We start from the raw sequence: 14574 nt of genomic DNA, 5'->3' as shown, positions 1-14574 counted from the left end.
CTGCGAGAGTCTCTAGTGTGGTAGCAAGCAGGACATAAGGGTAAAACATACATGTTACCCCTCAGCCCCTTGCAGACACACCTATGGTAGCAATTTCAAAATCCTAGGTGACTTCCTTCTTGAGTTATCGCATTCACAAGATTTTCAGCAAACTTAACGTCTGACCTTTAATAAGTCGAGATCAATGAGATTCAAACTCGTCCCAGATTTTTGGTAGATACACCTAAATTATCAATTTGAAGTTTGAGGGATTCCTCTTTCGCTCTTTCACACACACACACACACACACACACACACACACACACACACACACACACACACACACACACACACAGCAAAATTGCATATTTGTTAGTGTACCTCTGTGTATCATCTTAGTTTACTTTGTTACAGAAGCAGCAGTTGGAGACCCAGTGTGTCTGTTTACTTCATCCTCGACTTTTTCCCCCACCCCCATTCTTTTTTCTCACCCTTTACTTTTTTTATTTCAATAACGAGGAGGCTACAGAAAGTCTTCGGTGTTCCTCTTGGGAAAGAAAATATGTTTCGAACAACAAAGCAGGACAGGACAGGTTAATAAAAAATACATAAATAAATTTTAAAAAATTGAAGCTCCTAACGTCACCTCTTTTTCCAGTTGTCGCATTTAGTGGGTCCACGCCACCCACCGGCTATTTAGGGCTGAGAGGTAAAAAGGAGTGAAGCAGCTGAAAGAGAACCAGACAAATTTTATGACAGCTTTACCGTCAACTGAAATTTCCCTACTTCTTTTCACAAGTTAAAGAGTCAGAGTACAGAGCTATTTTAGTGAACTCAGCTTTGGAATATTCTTAAACTACATTTGCAGCATGCATTTTGTCCTAGTAAATAAAATATTAAAGTCTCTGTGAAAAGTTTCAGAGAATAAACAATTTTAAACCGAATATGTCCATTGTCTGTCTAAAAGTACATTTAGTAGTTGACAATGACAGTGAGGTCACTGTACTGATTTAATGGAACAGGAGATTCACATCACGGATGTGCAGCTGATGAATCTGCAGCAACTGTCTGATGCTATTACATCAATATGGACCAAAATCTGTGAGGAATGTTTCCAGCACCTTGTTGAATCTGTACCATGAATAATTAAGGCAGTTTTAAAGGCAAAAGGGGCTCCAACCTGGTACTTGCCTGGTATGTCGCTAAATGACTTAATATAAAAGTTTAATTCTTTGAGTTAGTATGGTTAGTAGTTTCTGAACACACAGAAGAATAGAAGAGCAAATACATCTAGGTCTAATTGTAAGCAGGCGATTAATGTGCAGACTGGAAAAAGTGTCTCTGCTTCCAAGTTCCACAATCACCCCAGCTGGCCCTTCTCTCTCTCGCAGGTCTCTTACATTTTTCATAACATTCTTTAATCCACCTGGCCGACTACGCACACAGCATATCCAGACACATGCAAACATATGTACGCACACACACACAGACGCAATTACTTACAGTAAGTTTGCACTGTATTCCCAGTAGATGGATCCATGACCTCGCAGTGTCAACAGACCATAGAGAAAGATCCTTCAGCAATCAGTGAATGAAGGACAATGAGGACACGAAGAGGTCGCACACATAAATATATTGTGTTACATTATACATGATACATCACACAAGTGAGTTGTTTATCTCCAGCTGACAGGTTGGTGTGCAAGCTGCAATGTCTTGATTTCACACACACACACACACACACACACACATTGGTTGAAGACTTGGAAAATGTATTTGGGCACAGGATCATCTGGTTTCAATATGTCTGTCACAAACAACTCTTAATATTGGCCAGACAGCAAAAAGATTTTTTAGCACTGCTAAGATCAGCAGTTGGCCAAAGAGCTCATCACTTCCTAAACCGAGCAGAGAAAATAGAAATATATGCCTTTATTCATTCCGCATAACAGCACATGTATCATATCAAATAAAAATGTGTATTAGCTTCAGGTACTTATTATACATTCAAGCTTTTTTTAACTCTTAGTAAGATATGAAGACGCTTCAACTCTCATTTCTGATGGCGCATCATTCCAGTTACTGCTGATTTGGAATAAACAAGAATGATTTGATTTCTATGATGCTAGTAAAATCCATCAATATTTTTTCAGTTTTTCTCTTATTTCAGTAGGCCATGCATCTATAGTATTGACCACCCATGTATATTGTGGATCAATATTAGATTTTTCATTTTAATATGTCAGCGAACAATGGTATTTGTCGCCGATTTACTTGTTTTCTATCCTTTCACTCGAATTTTGAATGTTCAGTCGCTTACCCCTGGCCCTTCTCATCTTGTGCTTTCCCTACTGGCTGCCTCGCTGGCTATGTTGTTGTTGTTCATATCCTTAAAATCAGCTGCTTCCCCAGAGAGCATCTCATCCCACCATCAGATGCACTCCAACTCAGCTGCCTTGGACAGCAGCTGGAGGCAGCAGTCGTTCATCTTCTTCTCTGGAGATGTGCTGAGAGCTGGAAAGCCGCCCTAACGTCATCCGCTGCAGTCCAAGACAGTGAAGCTGTTAAAATAAAAGCAAAAAAGAAACTTTAATTTAATTATTTGATAATTTATTCAAGAAAGCATGTACAGCACAAATAAAAATATATACACGAGTCATTCCTACTATTCGGTGCCATTTCAGTGTGATCACTCTTCATCAAAAAATACAAAATTTTGAATTATTTTAACATTTCATCTAAAAGAGGGATTTTCAACCTATAAGAAAAATGTATTGGTCCAGCTAAGGATATTATATTATAATATTTTTTTAAATCAAAGTCTTTACCCATGACGTGCCAAATGTCCACCCTGTTACAGGACATTCAATTTTCTATTAATAACTGTTTTGAATACACAGTTATAGTAATATTTACATTTTCTAAAAGCTACAATGTCCCTTTTTAAAATCTGCAAGGAAATTTCATGTTACAGTGCATAGCAATAACAGGGGTGACGGTAACAGGGGGGAGATTTTATGCTAAACTTAGCCATTACTACTAGTATGATGAACAACAAGCTAGTACATGGTGACCACTAAGAACCATTTTTAACATGTTTATTAGCCATATTATAAAAATTACAAAAAAAAAATTGTTTCCACTATTAATAAGCGTAACAGGTTGGACGTGTTATGCTTTGCCACATTACAAAATCTTGCTAAAACATTGAAAAAAGGGTTGATTAAAGAGTGGTACTTACTCGTCTTCTTCTTGAAAGTTTTCCCTCCAAAATATGTTACATCCGGGAGTGTCATGTGACTAAAAGAATAATCAGGTGATGTGTTCTATGGAATTCTTATCAGAGTAACAGGGGTGACAGTTGATTCAGGGACACAACATTTTTTAAAGATTTTAAGTATTAAACATGCATTAATAATAAAAAAGAACATTTGATGAGGAACATTAGAAATAAGCCAATCCAGAAATGATGAAAAATCTAGATTTTTTTTTTTTTTAAGTTATATTTGTAACTGAAGTCGAGCAAGCATGACTGGGGACATAGTACTTTAGTGACTTGTGCTAAAATAAAAGTAATTTACTTTTAATGTATTTATCCTGTGTATATATCAATGTGTTCTATGGTAGAGGGGGGTTAAACATACAAGAAAATGGTTTAGAAATAAGCATTAGACAAGTTTTACACTAAATATACCATATTATGTCATTAGGACTCAAATGGCACCGAATAGTAAGAATGACCCACCACTCCCTGACTTCCTACCAAAATCTAAATCTGTGTGAAATAATAAAAGACACAATATTTTTTTAAAAACATAATCCACCACATAAACCACGTGCTGGCTTCTGTTTAATTATGTGTTATGTTCTGGCACTTCTCCTGGTTATCTACCAAGCCAGCAGGAAGTCAGTGCACTCAACCAAAACCCAATCAGACACATAATCCCCAGTAAAACCACAATGTGTCAACTTCAGTGGAGAGACTTTATTTTATTTTTTTTTTAAATGCAAAACCCTCAGCCTGGACGTTAACATGTACTGTTAAAGCAGATGAATGGTATCTAATTGTTATGACAGTTGAACATCTGTTAAAACACACCTGAAAGTAATTCTGCCTCGCTTAAGGTTAAATTGTCTAAGGTTAAGATCAGATATATTCTGCAGACACTTTATGTGCCACCAAGCCACCATGCCTTTATCACATCCTTTTATCATGTCCTTTTTCACAAGGGGGTGTAGACAATAAAAGACAAAAGAGACTTGGGCAATTACAGCAGGCAGAAAAAAGGGCAAAAGTTAGAGGGAAAAGCAGATCTGTGAGGAAAAAGCTACATGAACCATGATACTCTTTCAAACGGTTATTGTAATCACTGCTAATGTAAAACATCCCCTCCTGTTGAGCCCAGAATGTGTTTTTATGTGTTAGATTTGTAGGTAAGCTATGGTTTCCTCCACAAAGCACAATGTATCTAAAACATTATCACTCTTGACCCCAGATATGATATGACGTACCTTAACAGAAGGGCCAAGAAAAAAAACTAAGGGTCTGAAACAGAGCAGTGGTACAGAATCTGCTTTCCTTCACCTCCCCTCTGAAGCGCTCCGTAAGTGAGATCGCATGTCTTCCTTAATGCCTCTGCTCTTATTTATTAAGACAGAGCCTGCACTCAGCTACCTTAGCTTAGCATAACAACTGGAAACAGAGGAAAAACAGCCAGCTTGGTTTTATCTAGAGGTAACGTCTGACTAGGAGACACTCAAGAGCTCACTTTATATCTATATGCAGGGCTAATTATGTGAAGTAACTTCCTGTCAAACCATTTCTTCCCAAGAATTCACTTTCCAAATACTCCTGGCAAAAGGATTCATTTTGTAATACACAGGTTTTTGTTCTGAGGTTTGTGGTATTAGAAACACTGATGTTATCACCAATTTGTTGATTAGTGAACTTAATATGTCAGGACTGTTCCAACCATCAGCCATCAGTCATTTCCTAATTTTTTCATTAAAAGAACAAGTCTTGACCACAGTTCTTGCTAGGAAGCAAACAGAGGTGTCCAGGTAACTGAAAAACACATCAGCACAACTTTTTCTTTTTTTGAACTATTTTTCACTTTTGCAACCATGCCTCATGGTACAGATCGAGGGAATATGGCAATTACAAATAGTGGAAAGTGCCTAGTAAAGAACCATGATTGGCTGGTCTATGCATGTCTAGAACAAAAGAAGCACGAAACACTAAAAACTGACTGTAATGTGACATGCATGCTTATTTTGTGTTCAGAGTAAGAACACACAGTAGTAAAGGAGTGTGAGTGCAGTTTTCTAATAATGAATATAGTTCAGTTTTTCAGACTAAGAATAAATTCATAATTTTAAGTGTTAGGTGCCTATACAAAAACAAAGAGATCTGCTTTCTATAACTATTGTTCATTGTAACACTGGCCAATAAAAGATTAATTCCTTATGCACTTTTGGTGGACGTGAATAAGAACTCAATGTGAAAAAAAAAAGAAAATACTGATAATAAACTATAGGGAGAAACTTTATCCTTTCAGAAATAATGGTTTTAAAAAGAGAAGAAGTGAATGGAATTAATGAACCCATTTGACCCTGAAATAAATTTGGCTCTCGATGGTTTTGCGTGAGTAGTCAACGTTAAAAATCTGTTACAGCAAACAGAGGCTCAGCTTTGGCTTTGATCATTGTTTGACTTTAATTTTAAACACAGTTTTCTCACAGATAAACTATACTCAGGACAGACATTCATCCACTGATCCACTTTCTGCCACTTATCCTAGGCTGGGTCATGAGGGCAGCAGTCTAAGCAGAATACCCCAGTTCTCTCTCTCCCTGGCCACCTCCTCTATCTCATCCAGGGGGACATCAAGCAGTTCCCAAGGCTGCCAAAAGATATCATTTCTGCAGAATATCCTGAGTCTTCTACAGGCCCTCTCCCTTTATGGACATGTTTGAAACACCTCAACCAAGAAATACCCAGAAGACATCTAAATAAGATGCCCCAACCACCCAAATTGGGTCCTTTCAATGTGGAGAAATACCAGCTCTCCACAGTGACTGAGCCTCTCACCTTATAGCTGCTTGTATTGGCATTCTCTTTCTTTCAGTCACTACTTAAAACTTGTGAGTCCATGGAAGCCAGAGTTTTGTAATTTCACTCAGAAAGCTGACTAAAAAAGGAGGAATGTTTGAAACTTTGATCTCACTTTGAGTGACCGTCTTCCCTCATTAACAGTACGGAGCAGACCGTTCCAACCAAAAACAACAAAGATCCAGATGTCATAAAGCCATTGCTTTAAAAAAACTATAACCTCACATTCAGACATTATTAAGGAACTTTGTTACTTTGTTATTAGGGATTTTTCCCCTATTTTTAGGATTTAACAGTGTTGCTACTGAAATCTAAATAGGGTAATACAGTGAGCTCAAAGGCCATTCAAGCAGCTTCTTCCTAATGCAAACAAGCAATACATGTCTCCCTCTATAAGCAGATGTGCCAGAGGTTTCCCTGCGGCATCCTTTTCCCTATGAACCATTTGTTCCCACTCACCCCGAGGAGGACTCTGCTGACAGAAAGTCTGGAACAAGATAGCTGAGATCATGTTTTTCACACTCTTGTATTTCCAGTTCAGTTATAAATAATGCAGTCTCCATTACACACGTGTAACTGAAAAGGATCATAATTGGAAAAAGTGTTGGAAAAAAGTATTCACTTTGCATTTTTTATGTCACTGGGGACAAATCCCTCACTACATCAAAGGTTTGTTGTTGTTTTTTTAAACCTGTGACTATTCCAGCCTATGACTGAACCTTTAGTGTTTGAACAACATACCAACAATCACCAAAACAAAGGAACAAATGGTGCCAACAAATCAAACTGATACTGAAAAATACTCAGCTGGTTAGTGTTGCTGCCAAAAATCCTGCTCCGAGCCTAACCCTGACTAAAGAAGGATGAGAATCAAAGCTGTTTGTGACAGAAAGACTTGTGACCTAAGATAAGCCTGTGCTTCTGTAGAGAAGGTATAGCGGATAATCTTAAAAAAAATCAGTTACTACATGAAAATTAATAACACCAATCAGTGTTAGCGAGGAAAAATGACTTCCTGCAAGCTCCACACCACCTGTGTGGGCAGCTGCACTGGAGCATCGGACTTGTGAAAGGTCAAGCACAGGTGAGGAAAGCGCAAAACTACAAGTCAAGTATTTTCTGTGTGGACACACCTCACTCAGAGTGTAGCTTGAGTTCATCTGACAATGCTATACATTTGTGATAAAATCTTTGACTCTAACAATGCACAACCGCACAAATTTGCTTTGTCTGGATGCTTTTAGAATGGAATCGCATTCCTCTGAAGAAGAAAAAAAAAAGAGTAGAAAACAGTATCCTAACTGTTTTCCTTTCCGACTTCTTTAGACACCTCTGTTTCACAGCTAAAGGCATTACACTCATCACACAGACACTGAACTACTTCCCAAGAGCTCATCCCTGAACATCTGTGTCGTATAAATCACTCGCAGAGAAGTTACCTCACAAAACACCAGGTCTCAGGGTGACAGAGTGAGAGCGAGAGAAGCCCTAGGCTGTGACTGCCAAGCAAGAAAAGGAATCTAACACGCAAAATGCAATACATCATTTTAATCGTCAAAATACTGGAATTATGCTCAGAGAGGGATTTGTGGATAGATTCAGGCTGAAAAATGAGGGATGCAACAACAAAATGAAATCAACACGCTGTTGTGCTAAAATGTATCTCCAGACTCTAGTGCAGAGACATCCAAGGCTAAACTCTATAATGAATTATATCAAGCAAATATTCTACCTGACTGATACCTGGATGAAGCCCATCTACTGCCTAAGATTTGGTGTCAGCATTATGATCCAAAAAAGTTTTTATGGAAAACCAAATGCAGAATGACACACATTTATGTGATTTCATGGGCCACAGAGCAGAGGGGCAATACAGAAAAGAGTGAAGAGTCTGATGATGGCTTACAATATTATTATTATGATATTATTACTCTTATTATTGTTTGTTAAACAAAAACTTGACCAGTCCCGTTAGCAAGCAAACCAGGAAAACTGGCACATTTTTAGCATTTATGCAAAGCACATTTTAAAAGCATTGTATCATGCTCAGAACAACATCATCTACTTCTTTAACAAATGTACTTCATTAAAAAGATTACCATTCAAATATGACACCATCATGTTGTTTGTCAATGGACTAAAATGATATTTTTATAGTAGAGCAGGACCTATGCATCGCAGGGGACACATAAAAATAATATGTATAAAATCAGTCCCATATTTATCTCCTACTTATTTGTATAAATAAATAGGAGAAATATAAATATTAAACGACTGCAACAGCTATTTTTCCAAGATGACTGATCACTTTGCCAACAGCACAAACAGACCAAACAATTCTGCAGCATGTTAATTTCAGATACTGTCCATGTCTATTAGTGAGCAATCTTCTCTCTTTTCCTGCCTTTCTTGGCACATTAACTCCAACTCATGGTACCACCAGTAGGACACTGCCTCATCTCAACAACATATAGCTAAGATACAAACAAAATAAAGAAGCGCTCATGGAAACTTGACTCCAGAGCACCACTGGATATATTTTTTCTCTTTTTCTTTTTTTAAATACTGCAGAAATAAAAGGCCAATCGTTTCCCAAAGTTCAGCCACACGTAAAGTTTGTATGCTTTCACAGTGATTACAGAGACGTGAAACAGTGAGCTAAACAATGCCAATTCACACAACCATCTGTTGAAACTGAGCCGCTTGGTCTAGTTTTAAAACTGAGAAGGCTGTGGCCTGTGGCAATGTCCATCAACTCAGTGAGACAGCTAAAGGTGACATAGATGCATATGAACCCATTACATGCAATACACTGCTGGTGAAGCACGTGGACTGAAACAGAGAAGTACTAAAGCCATGTGCCTTTTCTGACTCTTTCCTTGATCTGATTTGCTCCCGCCTTCCATCCCTCAAACTCGCTCCCACAAGAGATACACTGGAAACAATTATGGGTCTTGATCAGGCATACAGAGAAAAAAAAGTAATGACAAGGAGGGACCTGGTGAAAGGAGCAGGAGAGAATGAATAATAAGAAAGACAATGCTATTAAAAGTGATAAAGTTCTAATACAACTTGATCATAAATGTCTAGGGCTGACCCGAACACCATTTCTTTGGCTCCAGAGATTTTCGCACAGCAGGATCGCAGACTGACAGGAATATAAGTGTCCACCACCAGCCTGCATGTAGGAAACAACTTCAGCTAGGAGGAAACTCTTTTTCACATCTACAGGAGACAAAATGCAACATGTTTCATAACAAGGTTGTTCATGTTTTCCAAAGTTTCTAGTGGGGCTCATTTGGAGTCTTTGCTGGGCTAATTCTGGCCCCGGGGCCTTATGTTTGACACCCCTGACCTGACTGTAGTACCTCACTGACAAGCTGCTAATACCTAAACAAATTGATGCAAAACACCTGTTTATACTTCAAGGAATGCTGTGAATTATGGTTCGACACGATGGATGCTCATGCGCTGTCCCTGTTTGATGTGTGTGAAATTACTGATCCAAAGATACGGTAATAGAAATTGAAAAGAGGTCCTGCAAGTAGTTAAAACTGCTCTGGAGTCCAGCTGCTCTGAAGGCCAGCCACTTTGAAGTATAACATACAGCACAGTACATTAGCAGGCTTCCTCCTGCGGTACTAAAAGAGGCCAACACAAAGGAAATTGTTGGATTTTAGAAGGAGGCTTAATTTGAACACCACTCTAGAAAAGGTAGAGGTGGTGAAGAGCTGCAACAGAGTGGACTAGAAGTGTAACACTGAGGCTGTGTACAAAAAAGGACAGAGCAGGCTCTACTTGACAAAGTTCAGGTCTTTTAATGTGTGCAGCAAAATGTAAAATGTTGCATATTTTCTCGGTGTTGCCAGTGCAACTTTGCAGTTGTGGTAGCATCACAAGAGCCAGTGACACCAGGAGGCTAAACAAGCTGATTAGAAAGCCTGGCTCAGTGTTGTGTAGCCCCTACAACACTTGAGAGAAGGATGTTTCAAAAACCGCTGAACATACTGGACAACACCTGTCACAGCACACCAGTCAAATAGAAAAACTTTCAGCAGCAGGCTCCTTAACCTCCTAGGACCTGGCTTCCACATATGTGAACATCACATTTTGGGTTATTTAGACTAAAATACTAAATTTTGCTCTACATGGGCCTGATATCCACTTACGAGGACATAATACTGCTACTGTTCTATCAAAAATTTAAACGAATATCCTCATATGTGGCTCTTATTTTTCTTAAAAACAAAAATAAGGTTAAAAAAATCTGGTAATTCTTTGTTTTTACATTCATCGGGCCCCAATATGCCCAAATATCAAAGAGAAATTACAAATGCATGTCGTGGAAGAGTTCCTGTCTTAGGAGGTTAAACTACAAATAAGTACAGAAAATAGGAAATCTAACTTAACTATGTAATGATTTTAAGACACACTAGTTCATTGGGCAAGAAAGATGTAACTCACTGTTTGATGTTAAAGTCCGTTTTCTTCTGTCGTTGATGGCCCTGCTGCCCTGGTTGTTTGTTATTTAGGTGACAGCATCCCAACACTGCTAGCTAAAATACAAAACAAAAAACCGAAGCTAATAGCTGCCCGTTTCTGTTTTTGTTAGTTTTCCTTTGGTAATAATGTATGGCCACAGACTGACTTATTTCACATTTAACGTTTTAACGTTAACAGTTACTTTGTTGAAATAAATGGATTACACGGCGGTATTTTCCTGTTTCATATTGTCACGGGTCAGGACTCTTTGGGTTTTGTTTGACAGCTATGTTCTGTTGTTGCAGGCGGCAGCGTTACGGTTACCACGGTTACAGGGTGACTGTGTGTTTCCTGGGTGAGAGAGCGCCTTTTTGTTGTTGTTGTTGTTGTTGTGCTAAGCTAATAGGCAGAATGCTACAGGCATATCCCTAAAGAATGTAGCCTCATGGGCAGTATAGTCCGTGCTGCAGGGAGAATGGACTGCCATACACGTTATGTGTCTGTGAGCGTGAGGAGGGAGAAAAGGGAGAGTGGAAAAGTACGAGTTGTCATCGAGCTGAAACGGGAGCTGGAAGCATGTAAGTATAATAATAACCACTGCAGCCAAGAAGAGTGCCTGACGAGCCCAGTTGTAAGTAAGCTATTAAGACTCGACTGTACACTGTGTTCGTGTTTTCCTCCGAAAACAATAAGTTCCGTTGGAGCAGCCTTTCAACGCCTCTCTCTGTCTCTCACTAGCAAAGTTGACCCAGACAACAAGCTATTTTTTGGCTAAGAGCCCAACACGGAACGACGTATTGACCAGAGGTCCCTTTACTATGGTTCGGAGCTGCGGACCTTCAGTAATAGTAATAACTCACATTCATGTAGTTGTAAAAAGCATGATAATATATTAAGTAATTCAAAGTATTCAGAATACGTTACTCTCATTGAGTAACGTAACAGAATACGATACAAAATACATTTTGGGGCATGTATTCTGTAATCTGTAGTGGAATACATTTTAAAAGTAACCTTCCCAACACTGACCACAGAACACCACCGAGCCACTGTTCCAGGCATGCGGATGACACTTATGTGAAAAACAAGTCATTGGACATGCCACAAATCACTGAACACATTAACTCAGTGGACAAACATATCAAGTTCACCAGAGAGGATATAAAAAAAAGACAGACTTGCATGACTAGAGTGTGAAATTACCATTTACCATTACCATAAACCAATGCGTACAGTATTTGAAATTTGACTCTTATAATCCATTGGAGCACAAACTGGGTGTCATCTGGACACAACAACACAGAGACACAGTGGCAAGGGAAGCAGAATATCCTGTCCAAAAGGCCCTGAGTAAATGTGGTTATCCCAGGTGGCCATTTGTCAAAACTGAGAAAATGCCTAAAGAATTCTCCAGGCAATCCAGGAGAGAAAAAGGGCAACTCCAGCCTAAGATATAAACTGGGGAAACCAAACAACTTCTGGCTAAGCAGATATCACAACACAGAAAAGCTGCCTCATCAGAGCCAGTCTTTCAATGATGAGGATGTGCATTTCCTCTTGGACAGGGAGAAAGGCTGCTTTGAGCAGAGTCAGGGAAGCTATCTATGTGAAAAGGGAACAATCATCTCTGAAGCAGGGAGAGGGCCTAAGAGTACATCTTTCCTGACTTTACGGTGCTGTGATTGCTGCCATTCCACAAATCTCTGTGAATAGTACTCATAGTCAGTTAGGCAATTTGCATATTGACAATAACGAAGCTGAGCTCGTTGTTCGTTGTTAGGCAGGGGTGCTAGTTTGAGTCATTGTGAAACTGTAGTGTTCATATGGCTGGGAAAACCTTCAGTAAACCGAGACTGAAAAAGTCAGTTCTTTGACTGATGAAGCTTTTCTCCCACTAAAATCACTGCGTCCAGATGAACAAAATCAACTTTCTGGCATGTGCCCAAACAATATAATACATGTACAATAGAAACATACATGCAAATTATTTCAAAACTGATGTCATGTTTAAGTGAGCTCAGAGAAACTATGAAACAGATAAAATACACAAAAAGGCCATCTAGGCTAAAGACTGAATCTTATATTTTCCTGTTTTCACATTTTATAGGCATTGACACCCACTGATCTTCACCCAAAGCCACCAAATGGTCCGAAAATGATAATTTATTACTCCTTATTTTACTGTGATTACTCATACAGCAGGGTTACAAGGTTTGCGAAAATCCAAACCTTTTTCTGAAGAAATTGGTTTGTCATAAATTAGAGACACCCGCATAATTGGCAGTAGGTTGAACAGACGTCAGCCACAGCAGTTCAGGAGTTTCCCCTCACTGCTGGAACTTCATATGTGTTTGTCAATCTTCTAATGAAATTACTTGGTGTTTTCCCTTTTTCGCTCATGTTGCCCAGCTATGAATCAATGTCAACCTGATAAACAGTCCAAACTGGAAATGATCAAGATTCATTCAGTGCTCCTTCCCATTTTTATTAATATTTAACACTCTGAGACCAAAAGTAGGCACACCCTCCTGCTTGATTACCATGGTGATTCAGCTTTTCTAATATTAAAATTAAGTGATGTTATTGCTGACAGCTGGAACACCCACTGACCTCACCAAACCACACCAAATACAATCCAAACCTCTGGAACAATAGCTCATACCAAAAACATAACAAAAAGAGGGCAGCTGCATCCAATTTTCTATGTATGCAGCACATTGACACACTGTTCAGATCTGTATTGTTTCACCAGACTAATGGTATGTTTACACAGTGTCCCAGGCTTGTGCATAGGCGTTAAATTACGCAGCCAGATCCTGGATCTGTATATATGTGTATGTCACAGACTGATTACTCATACATACTAATTTAGAAACTGTCATGTAGTAGACAAACCTGCAGTGCTGAGGTTTGTCTGCTCTTCAGATTATGTGGGATAGCCTCATACTCTACAGGAGAAAGTAAAATTATTAGCGAAATCTTTGTACAAGCAGCAATGGGAGTATTAATATTTAAGTGTCTGTTCAGAACTGTACTAATATATTCAAGTTCTATCTCATTTTTCTCAGAGTCGAAAGAGACTAAAGTATGGTGTTCAGAATGTCGGAGAATTATTGAGTCTGTTATAGGACTGTTGCTATTTCAGCTGTGTCAACATGCAAGCAGCATTTTTTAAACATACTCCAGACAGACAACATCAAACTCACCTCTCAGTCCTGGCAGATCAACTAATAAAAGCTGGTCTCAGTGCCAGCACACATCATGTAGTCATTCAGCTTCTTCTACATTCCTTCTTCATATCCAACTGGCAAATGCTATTTAAGGCACACAACTTCAGCTGCCTTAGACTGCCTGCCAGCAGTCGCTGCACATATGCAAGCCACTTTGCAACCCACCTCCTCCTTTTGATGTCATGTCTGACACCTGCAAGGTCCGCTGAGCTCAGTATGTTTGGATCTTGCATCAGCTGCTGTTCTGTCTAACGACAGAGCAATGCCACCAAATATAAATGAAAGCAGATATTTACTCACTGCCCACTTGAAAAGGTACATTTTGCTAGTACTGGGTTGGACCCCCTTTTGCTTTCATAACTACCTTAATTCTTCATAGAATAGATGTAACAGGGTGCTGGAAACAATTTTTCCTTAGTGGTATGATAGCAGTAGATAGATGTGTCAGCCCCACAAGCAGCAGCTTGAACTGCATAGATCCATGCTTTTTGACTCATCAGACCAGCCAACGTCTTCTTTGACCAATTTTGATGAGTTGGTGAAAATCCTTACTTTCCTGTTTTTAGCTGACAGGAGTGATACCAGGCGTGCTCTGCAGCTGTAGCCCATCTGCTTAAAGATTTGATGTGTTTTGATACAGTGATGCTCTTCTGCATACTTGTAACGAGTGGTTATTTGACTTACTGTTACCTTCCAATCAGCTCAAAGCAGTCAGGGCGTTCTTCTCTTACTTCTGAAATTAAAACATTTTCAACCAAAGAACATGTCAGA

At 39.1% G+C, this 14574-nt stretch overlaps 1 long non-coding RNA gene across 1 annotated transcript; it reads right to left on the bottom strand.

The window, feature by feature from the left end:
- Nucleotides 1-207: 207 nt before the first annotated feature.
- LOC146556529 (uncharacterized) lies at nt 208-10868 on the bottom strand. The gene is made up of 4 exons (XR_014889046.1): nt 10556-10868; nt 2300-2540; nt 1483-1554; nt 208-707 (listed from the first exon to the last, which is right to left on the bottom strand). It is a non-coding gene; the product is annotated as an uncharacterized LOC146556529 (long non-coding RNA).
- Between the last annotated feature and the right edge of the window lie 3706 nt (nt 10869-14574).

The sequence above is a fragment of the Mchenga conophoros genome, linkage group LG16 (assembly GCF_057382185.1).
Source record: "Mchenga conophoros isolate Kocher_MC1m ecotype Shallow Benthic linkage group LG16, M_conophoros_male_GT1.1, whole genome shotgun sequence".
NCBI classification, from domain to species: Eukaryota; Metazoa; Chordata; class Actinopteri; order Cichliformes; family Cichlidae; genus Mchenga; species Mchenga conophoros.
Note: the sequence above shows the minus strand (reverse complement) of the source record. Positions and strands in the feature narration are given on the sequence as shown.